The following is an 11345-nucleotide window of genomic DNA, read 5'->3' as shown; positions in this document are numbered from 1 at the left end:
AGTGGGTATTCACCCACGAAAGCTATGCTCCAATACATCTGTTAGTCTATAAGGTGCCACCGGACTCTTGGTCGCTTTTATGGATCCAGACTAACACAGCTACCCCTCTGATACTTGTCAGCCATACTAGTTCATATCAGCCCTCTTGACCCCAATACCCCAAATGAACACATGCTTTCTGCAGTCACTGTATGGACTCTCTGTTCACCATTAATGATGTTGGGGTTGAAAGAGGATATGTTGATATTAGCTGTGTAATAAATCTTGTAGGGGAACTCCCTGGCCCTACAGTTGAGTGGAGGATCTGCAGCCAGCAGAGAAGGGAGGATATTACCTTTTTGCTTCCTATGGAGGGATTTGTCTGTTGGAAGCCAACAAAGATACAAAATGGAATGAGTGGCCAGCTGATGGCCCAAAACAACCTGGAGAATAAAAAGTGTTTGAAAGTCATAAGAGATGACTGATTCCATTAATTTAGTGTATTTAGGTATTAAGTTGAAGATGAACTGCAAAACTAAATGAAAATTGTTATACCAAAAAGTCTGTTTCCACCAACTGGCCTCTGGCATTCATTTTCATTTTTGTGTTATTTCTTTTCTCTGTGAAATGCTGTGACTGCTGACTAAATAAAGAAATCCCAGGATGCACTGTTCTCTAACTTTACTGTTACTAGAAGTCTCATCTGACCTATGATAGAGCAAAATAAATTCAAAAAATCATAATAAAAATGAGATTCCTGTTCTATCACTTCAGTAGCAGGTCCCTCTTAAATGCTGTGTTTTCCAAGATTTATTCAATAACACTCATGAGAGAATACTAGTAAAAAAAAGTGTAAAACAAACCACAAATGCTGAGATGTATTTCACAAAACCTTCTTTTCTATGTTGAAATGTGTACACATTGGCTTGTTAAGCTTTTGACATTATTGGCTATCACTTTTTTATTTAATAACTATGTAGAAGTAGAACTAGTTGAAAAATGGATCTAAGCTCTCACAAATATTTTTATCTTTTTTTCTTGTTGAATCTTTTTGAATTATTTAGACCAGCTCTGGCTAACAATCATTTTAAAGACATTGTTGAACCACTTAATTTTGACTGCAAATTGGATTATTTATGATGAATTTCTTCTTTTAAAACATGGTTTGATTTTTAACTCACTCTTATTGTTCAATGAAGAAAGTCTAAAGTTGAGAAATATTTCTAGTAATAATCTAATTATTTTAATAAAATACTCTCATTGTTTCCTAAACACGAGAATTGAGTGTAAAGATTTCTGTAATAATGCATGGACATTTGGACTTCTTTTTAATTTCAGCTAGAGATAACAAACTATTCTATCATTTTTCTAGAGCAAATTTACTTTAGAGAATGTGAGTCCTGGGTTCCATGGGAGCCTCTCTAGTGACTAGAGTGGTCTTTGGATCAGGCACCCAGTACATTTAAGCTTGCTTAAGTCATTGTAGGCCTACTACATTTGATGGAGAAATTAAGGGGTGAGGTTTATGGCCTGTGTTATACAGGGGGTCAAACTAAATTTTCATACTGGGCCCTTCTGGTCTTAAAGAGGATTTTGAAAGAGGAAAAATATGATTTGTTGCTGTGGTGTCAATTTGGGATAGCCAAATTATCCATGAGTGAAATACAGCAAGAGACTTATTCAGATTTTCTCCAATGAGTGCTAATAAAACCTTCGCACCACAGCAGAGTGTATTCTATACATGCCCTATGTTTTACAGGAAAAACTTTTGTAAAAACGTTTTAAAGAGTTCAGAAAAAAATTACTGGGATTGTTTCATACCCTCTGCCTATACAGTCCAGGTTCCTTTAATACTATAGGTCCAAGAGCCTATCTCTTGGAGGGAAAGAAAAATTACAGCATAATCTCCCCCCCACTCCCCATTCCAGTGTGCTTAGGTCTAAAGATCCATTGCAATGGGTACTTCAGTCTTCTTTGCAATTTAAGGGTGGAATCAAACTTGTCAGTCCCCTGGAAGCAATTGCTACTGTTTGTAGTTCCTTCCTGATTTTTCTGCCTTACCAGCAGCTCAGCCAAGCCTTCCTGCTGCTGAGCTTTCATGAAGGACATTCCTAACTTTAATTCAATTTTCTAACAATTCATCTTAAAGTCTGTCTAAATCCCAGCCATGTCACAGGGCCGCATTTGCCCATTGTGGAGATTGATCCCTCAGCTCTACTTCCCGTTCTAAGGCAGAGAAAGCCAGAGGCAACAGTGGATGTCTGAGTCACTTCACTACTACTTTACTTTTAACTTTACTCCTGCGTGTCTCATTGAGGAAGTTGGATTGCTTCGGGGACAGGTCCCTCACAGACCAGTCTGGGTGGAGTTACATCTGCCACCCTTCACCAGGCAGGAAAATGAGCCTGGCAGGATTGAAAGAGTTGGCGTCAAGGAAAGCAGCCTCCTTCCCCCACTTCATGAGTGGAGTGATACCAGATGGTTCTGCCTCAGTGCAGAGGCCTGGATCAGATGACCTCTCAAGTCCTATGTTTCTAAGATTCTGTGGACAATACCATCTACGTCCCTAGAGCCTGCACCAGCAGCCACACTCCTCTTTGAGGAGCTCAGCTGCTTCCCCCTGCCTCTCTCTGGCCTAAGAATACTGGGCTTGGAACGCAACAGACACTCTCAGTGCCAGAGAGCGCAGTAAGGGCCTTCAGGCCCAGCTCTGCCATGCCTGCTGCCACCTCTCTTACAGACCTCCCAAGGGTCCACTACTCACCTACTCTTATCCCAACTGGGGTCTCCAGTGGAAACAGACTCATGTGACAGTGGCTCCCATGCAGTAGTGAGGGGAAGAGACTCTGAGTCCAGCCTTGAACTCTGAAGCCCTACAGACTCTGGAGCCTAGGTTCCTTTAATGCTATAGGTCCAAGAGTCCTGAACTCTGGAGCGCCACAAGAAGCTTATATGGGGAAGAGGTGACAAATAAGCCCAGCTTCTTAGTAAGATGGCTAAGACCCTACCAAATTTATTGACCAAAATGGACTATTTCATGGTCATAGGATTTTAAAAATCGCAAATTTCATGATTTCAGCTATTTTAATCTGAAATGTCACTATGTTGTAATTGTAGGGGTCCTGACCCAAAAATGAGTTGTTGGGAGGTCCCAAGATTATTATAGGAGGGCCTGTGGAACTACTACCCTTCTGCACTGCTGCTGGCGGTGGTGCTGCCTTCAGAGCTGGGTAGCTGGAGAGTAGCAGCTGCTGGCCAGGAGCCCAGCTCTGAAGGCAGAACCAGCACCAGTGCAGAAGGATGGCATGGTATGGTATTGTTACTCTTATTTCTGCACTGCTGCCTGCAGAACTGGGCTCTCAGTCAGCAGCTGCCACTCTCTGGTTGCCCAGGTCTGAAGGAAGCATCGCAAAAGTAAGGGTGGCATGGTATGGTATTGTGCTATATTGAAAGCTGGGTGCCCGGCAAACATCTGCTGCTGTCCAGAAGCTCAGCTCTGAAGGCAGCACAGAAGTAAGGGTGCGAATACCATGACCCCCTAAAATAACCTTGTGACTCCCCTGCAACTCCCTTTTGGGCAGTACCCCCAATTTGAGAAATGCTGGTCTCCATCCTGAAATCTGCATAGGGTAAAAGAATACAAACGACCAGGGGGAGATCAGATTTCATGGTCTGTGACATGTTTTTCATGGCTGTGAATTTGGTAGGGCGCTAGACATGGTAATTGGGCCTGATTAACCTAGAATTGGAACATCCGCTGTCTTCATCTCACAAAGGAGCTCTATTTGAACAAACAAACAAAATCAATCCTCCATCCAGCAGCAGACAGACTACAAATGTATACTTTGATGAAGTGATGATCTCTTTCACAGATCCTAAATAGTCAGCAAATAGAATTTATTCTACTGTCTGGTACAAAGTCCAGAGTTTAACCATACTGTAGTGATACCAAGATTTTAATCAAAATTAAAATACGGGTCCAGGAGTTACCTTTATGTCTATATTTTTTCCCCCCACACTGAATTTTTGAGAGAGGAATCAGTCTAGTGTACTCTTTTTGATTTATTAAAAATAAGCAAACAAATATGAAACAAACATAACTTTAAGTGAAGTATTTCACCAACTAATTTATTTCCAGTTTCCCAATACAAATGAAATATCACACAATGAAATGATCAAATCAGGGTTACAATTGACATTCAAATCAATGGTTCAATTTATCTGACTTGCCAATTAGCACAATGAGTAATTAAATTAATTTATAAGGTTATTAAGAATTACTTCACAGGAAAAGGTTTTCTTTCTTACCTTTCTTTTTAATCTAATCAATTGGGCAAAGAGTCTACTACGGACAGAAGCTGATTCTTGCCATTATTTTAAACTCTTAGAATGATTTCTTTATAGTGTCCCATTTTGATGTTCCATCTTCTCTTTCTCTGAACATACAACCTATGATACTCAATTTAGTTAGCTTATTTCCTTTCCCACACTAATATAGCATATATATCTTTCTGATACTTATACACAGATGTGGAAGTGATTCTTAAATCAGGCATTTAGCAGCTTTGGAATAACATACTTCTAACACAAACTACCATATTTCCTAAAAAAATAACATTTGGGGATTTTTACTGTCTGCTGGGAAATGGTTAGTGCCATACACCCACTCTACCCTCTTTCCTGGAATGTTGGAGAATTTAGACATCTTTGAATTCTGTACAAAAACACTCTCATGTTATTGTTGTCTTGGAGTCTCTGATTCATCTGGTTGGTCTTAGCTGAGAATTAGTTCTGATGTTGCAAAAATGAGCTTGTTTTGCATGTGAGGAGGTAGGTTTCTCTCTCTCTCTCTCAGTTCAGGGTCTTTCACTTCTCTGGATGGCTGGTTCAGAAGAAGGGATCAGGATATAATTCCAGGTGATGTTAGTGCAAAAGAGTTCCCAGCTTTCCTTCCACATGGTTAGTCTTTTGTAGGGTTCAGTGTCTCCTTGCTTCACCTCTCGGACCCCACTTATCCAATTAGAAATAGTGGCATGTCAGCTATTGCTCATTGTGGACCAATAATTTGGTATCTCAGTCTCAGGTCATAGTAGAAGATTGTGAATGCGAATGTCCACCTCAGACTTCAGTTAGTTGCTGACTGACTACAAACTGGTGTCCTCTTCATAAGTGGAGTATGTGAGAAGCCTATATGAGAAGGAGCTGGTAACAAATTTCCACCTAGGCCAGACATAAGTATCTCTTAATTGTTTAAATTAACTTTACTTTGCTTCAGTCTTCTCACAAAAAATATGTGACTGGATGACTAGCAAAATTACCACAGACAATAAAGGGGAAAGGATGCAGATTGGGATAAGTAAATAACACGTCAGAAATCTTCTGACCAATGTGAATGAATACAAACTAGTGAGGCTGGATGCTATTCACCTGAGGGTACTGAAGGAATTAGCTGAAGAAATCTTGGAGTCCCAGCAATAACATTTTCAAAAACTCATGGATAACAGGAGAAATCCTGGAGGACCAGAGAATGGCTAATGTAGTGCCCATCTTTAAAAAAGGGAAAAAGGAGGATCCAGGGAATTATATACTAGTCAGTCTGACTTCAATATCTGGGAAGCTACTAGAGCATTGTATAAAATGTACAATTTGCAAATACCTGGAGGATGAAGGGCTAATCACTAACAGTCAAGCATGGATTTACTTAGAACAAATCATGCCAAACCAGCTTGACTTCCTTCTTTGACAAGATAACTGGTTTGGTGGATAGGAGGAGTGAGGTGGACATAATATATCTGGACTTTAGCAAGGCTTTTGACACAATCCTGCATGATAGGTAAGCTGGAGAAATGTGGGCTTGGTGGAACTACCATTAAGTGGATACATAATTGGTTAAACAACCGCAAACAAAGTGTAATTATTAATGGAATGTCAGATTGGAGGGAGATCTCAAATGGGGTTCTGCAGGGATCTGTTCTAGGTATGGTGGTTAACATTTTTATTAATGATTTGGATGTAGGAATAGAGAGCATACTGATCAAATCTGCAGATGATACAAAGTGAGGGGGGATTACCAACACTTTGGAGGATAGAGCTAAAATTTAGTAGGATCTTGATAAACTGGAGAACTGAGCAATAGACAACAAAATGAAATTCAACAAAGACAAATGTAAAGTGCTGCACTACTGAGAAGGATCTAGGAGTCACGGTGGATCACAACCTCAACATGAGTCAGAAATGTGATGCTGTTGGGGAAAAAAAAGAAAATCCAATTTTAGGTTACATTAACAGAGGCATAGCATGCAAAGCACGGGAAGTGATAGTACTGTTCTACTCGACACTGGTTAGGCCTGAGCTGAAGTATTATGTCCAATTTTGGTCACTGCTGTATGGAAAGGATGTAGAGAAACTGGAAAGGATCCGGAATGGAATGCAAGCCATATATCCAAAAGCTGAAGAACTGGGTATGCTTAGTTTGGAAAAGAGGAGATTAAGGGGGGACATGATAGCAGTCTTCAACTACTTGAAAGGCTTCCATCAAAAAGATGGAGAAAAGTTGTTCTCTCTTGCCACAGAGGATAGGACAAGAGGCAATGGGTTCAAACTACAGCATAGCAGATTTAGATTAAATCTCAGGAAAAAATCTTCCTAACTGTAAGAACAGTAGGATAATGGAGCAAACTGCCTAGAGAAGTTGTGGAAGCTTCTTCACTAGAAGTTTTCAAAAGGAGGCTGTATAGCCAATGGTCTTGGATGGTTCAAACACAAACATCCTGCATCTTGGCAGGGGGTTAAACTAGAAGACCTTTGCGTTCCCTTCTAACCCTATGATTCTATGAAATATAAGTATTGGCTAGTCAGCATTACACATTTGCTCATTTCCACACATCCGCATGATGGTTAGTACGTGTGACAAGAGAAAAAGGGACTCTCCTCTAATAACCTTGTGCCTGCAAGCCAGAAAACTGCTTTTTAAGTATTTTGTAGTAATGCTAACTTAAACATTTGGCCAGCCAATGTAACTCAGATCTTCAAATATGGTAATAGCTCCCTATAACATTAAACAAGTGAAACCAAGCTTTGCATTATTCCAAGAGGGCCTTAATGTGGGTGTGACATTCCCCTGGAGTTATCCAGACTGGTGATCTGCTAGGTCACTCCAGTCCTTGGCTCTGGGAGCCAGCCTTACTGTGCTCTGTTGTGAGAATCCCCACTCCTGGTCTGTTCACGCACAGCCTCTGGCATGTAATCTGCTCCTTGGATTGTGCAACCGAATGCCACTAGCCAATATCTCCAGTCCCAGACACAGCCCTAGGAACCTCCGTCTTGCAGTGTCCAGCTATGCCTGTTGGACGCTGCAGGCTTATATGAGTTCATTAATTTAACAAAGAAATTGATATGTACCAGGCTTGTTATCCCAAGGGGAGGCTCTGACACGCTTCAAACCAAACGCTGCTTCAGCTAGAATAAACAAACAAATTTATTAACTACAAAGATAGATTTTAAGTGATTATAATATATAAATATATCCATGCTTGTCTGAATACTTCCTTCAGACAGTAAGCTTCACAGATTCTCAGCCCAACTGGATTGTTCAGATTATAAATGGAAATGGACATTCCAGGGGCTGTTGTAAGCCTCCGGAATCAGTGGGTGCACTACACTAAACTGCTGATGGGGCATTTACCACCCCCAGCAGCACCCTGAACCCCAGCACCGCAATCCTAATATCGGCCCTGTGAGGAAGGGAGGTATAGGGGCAGGAGGGACTGCAGAGCAAGCTCACTCCACAGTGGCAGCTCCTGTCCTGTGGGACTGGGACCGGCTCCACAGTCCAGGCATTGCAACCTGGCATACAGAGTCACAGCGCCACTCAGATTTGGCCCAGCTGCCCTCTGTCATGATTGAGGGGCGGCTGGGCCAAACTTGAGTGAGTGGTGTTGCAACCTGGGGTTATAGTGCTACTTAGGCTTGGTCTGGCCACCAGTGCATCATGACAGAGGGGCAGCCAGGCCAAACCTGAAATGAGTGCTTTGTGCAAGTGTACCCAGTGCACAATTGTTAATCCTGGCCACCTCCTCAGATGGTGGGCTCGGTCGATTAGGCTCGGTCTTCTGGGGATCATGTAGCAATTTTTGTTGTCAGAAGGGGGTCATGGTGCAATGAAGTTGGAGAACTGCTGATCTGAAACAATTTTTGTTGTTTTGGCAGGTCTTTATAGGAAATTAAAAATTTTGAAAATTAGAAATAATCTAGGCGGAGATGGATTAATGGGTGGAATGAAAGTGAAGCATTCAAAAGTACATGGTGAATGCTATGTGAGACTCTTCAATGTATCAAATGGTCAATTGACCTCTGTGCGGTGTAGTATGTGCATATAGACCACTCATGCTGCCAGTACCAAATTCTAGGGTAGCTCTGCAACATGGACAATCACAAATTGATATTTTGCATGTGCTATTTGAAGAGAATTAGACATTAAGCAAGGATAATGGAAAAATAAAGCATGTCTCCAGACAATGTTATATATATGTTGTCTGATACTAATGGATGCGCAGGCCCTTAAAATAATCTGTTCAAATATGTAAATAACCTTGTAGTGGCGGAATAGGACATTATCCCTTCAAACCACAAAACCCTATTGCAAATGTTTCTGAAAGATTCAAGCATTCAATCTATTAGAGATCAGCATATTACCTTATAGACAATTATACACTTCTTTCAAGCTTCTTTGTTAATATTCAAACATCCCCAAATTATAAAAAAGCTCTTTTTATTTCATTTTTGTGTACCGTTTGTGACATTTATTCATTTGACTGACTTTTTGTAGCTTTAATGTCAGTTTTCCATACTTGCCGTCTCTTTCTTTTTTGACAAAACAACAAAGAAATTTCAGCATCTGGTTTTGTCATTTTAATGAAATTGGACTTTTCTTTTTATTTCTTTAAGGTACTTAGAAAGAAGAAAAGTTTAAGTGAAAACTATGAATTTGTTTTAAAGACTCAAGACCTCTAAGAAATTTTTTTTATATCATATAGCAGTAGCAGCTATTTCAAAATGTGCTATTGCACAAGAGCAAGATTGCAAACAGAAAGTGAAGAAATTGTATACTATTGTGAATTGGTTTGCCTTGCTTTCTGACATGTCTTTTTCATCTTAACGGCTTCATTGCTTTCATCATTTGTTACTCATGGTATTTTCTTAAGAGATTTTTTTTTGTGTGTATTTTAATTTTATAGGTCAAAGAGAAAATGGGTTTTATCTTGTTTGATAAACCGTTCATGCAAGCATACTTTATCTTTCTGAGTTAGGTAACAGATTCTGGATAGTGTTAATTTGAATATTGTTCTAATTCAGATATTTGTTTTTAGATACCAAACACTTTTTTTCTATCTGTTTTCTGTGTTTGCATATTTATCAAAATGGAACAAAATGTATGCTTGATATCCTCCAGTTGTATTACTCAGGTTTTTCGTTACAGTTCTATTTTAGCTCATCCCAGAAAGCTCCCAATTATTATCTCCAGATACATATTTTGTTTAAAAAACAAACAAAAAGAAATCTTTTAAATAAAATAAACAATGGATAAACCCAAGACAAAGAAAATGTGTGTAGAGACAGATCCATGGATTTGTTCTCTCTCTGGCATGTGCTAATCTCCAGAAGTTCCCTCATCTGCAAGAACTGTGGCCACTCATGCAGATAATAAAGTGAACTAATTCTCATGTTTATAAGAGGTGGAGTAGATAACACAGTGTTTGCCACGCTGATCAGAACAATGTCTATGTAGTCCAGGATCCCATAAGTGACCATGCCCAATACCAAGTGTTTTATAGAAAGGTACAACAATACCTATAATGGGCAGTTTTGAAATAACTGCTCATTTGTTGTGAAAAATTCATAGGAAATGTCTAGTAACCAGATGAGAACTAAATTTAAGGGGCTCTAAAAGTGGCAGGTGCAAGACGCCTATTGCTTATTTGCATTATTGTAGCAAATTTGAGATGCTGCTCCTGACAGTTGTCCTGTTTCTGATAAGGTCCCCTTTCATCTACCTGCCTACAGTTACCATTTCAAGGGTTCCAACTCTTTATTGTCCTAGATGGTCCTTCCATGCAGTTTACTGTGGGTGAGAGGCATACTAGTCTGTTGAGGAAACATGGCTTTCTTCAGCCACACACATTTCTCATAAAAATTCTCCTTAACCACTAATACCAGTTAATTTTAGGGAAGTAACCAAAGCTACAAAAAGGAGCTAGGGGGCACCCAAATGACTTAGAATATTTGTCATTTGTGCTGGGTTGGAGTCACGAAGACTTTCTTGTGAATAAGATAAAGTTAGGCTGCTATTGTCATAGATCTATAGCCCCATCACTATACAGAGCAGCTTTAGAGCAGATTTGCGAGAGAGAGGTTATTTTTCTTTGTATATGGGAATAAATCTTTACAGGCAATCGGCATAGATTGAAAAATAAATAGATTTATTTTTTATTTTTCTTAAATTGCATAAAACATCTGAGGCTCCATTAGTAGTAACACAGAAGTTTACTTTTATATTATGTAAAATAAACTTGAAGGGGAAGAAAGTGAAAGAGAGACTTCACAGTCTGCTCTTTGTAATATATATTTCAGATAATAAAATTTCATGTCTTCTCTAAGTTTTTTTGTATCGATTCCAATGAGTTTATAGAGCATCTAGATGAATTAATCCCTTTTGAATTTCAGATGGCATCTGAGCTGGTAACAGAAGGTGCAAGGGATTAATATCTCACTGCAAAACAACAGTTTGAGCAGGTGGTACTTGATGCTATTACACATATAGGTCACTTGGGAGAGTACTTAGTCACTGAACTGAATATTAATTAGGACAGCTTTCTTAGCCAATTTTTTTTAAACAAAACATTTCTTAGGAAAAAAATGACCAAAACCCAAGAGATTTATCTTAATTGAAGAAGAGTAGTTACATTTTATTAGAAAGAAAGATTGCTACATTCAAACTAATTTTTAGGGATGGATTATTTGTGGGATAAATTCTGGCCTAACCTTCAAATGTGATCCTTCTCTGAAGCCAGCCCTTGACTTAAGAAGGAAAAAGTATAGATAAACTGATCTCCGCACATATTTCCTCTTTCCAGCAAATCAGCTACCTTTCTGAAGTAGTTCTCTGGACTTCACAATATCTCTGCTGGAATCTGTGCCAGTAGGCTGCTTGCTGTCATCCAATCTCATGTTCCAGAGCTTGTCTGTGGATAGGGAAAGGTATGCATGCCTTTTGGAGTCTGTGGCCTAGAAAGCCTTGGAAGAAATATTTGATTACAGCAGTCAGCCAGAGTCTAAGACTGTTTGGTCAGCAGCACCGGTTGCCTTAA

The sequence above is a fragment of the Chelonoidis abingdonii genome, chromosome 1, assembly GCF_003597395.2.
Source record: "Chelonoidis abingdonii isolate Lonesome George chromosome 1, CheloAbing_2.0, whole genome shotgun sequence".
Classification (NCBI taxonomy): domain Eukaryota; kingdom Metazoa; phylum Chordata; order Testudines; family Testudinidae; genus Chelonoidis; species Chelonoidis abingdonii.
The sequence above is the reverse complement of the archived record's forward strand: the minus strand, read 5'-3'. Positions refer to the sequence as shown.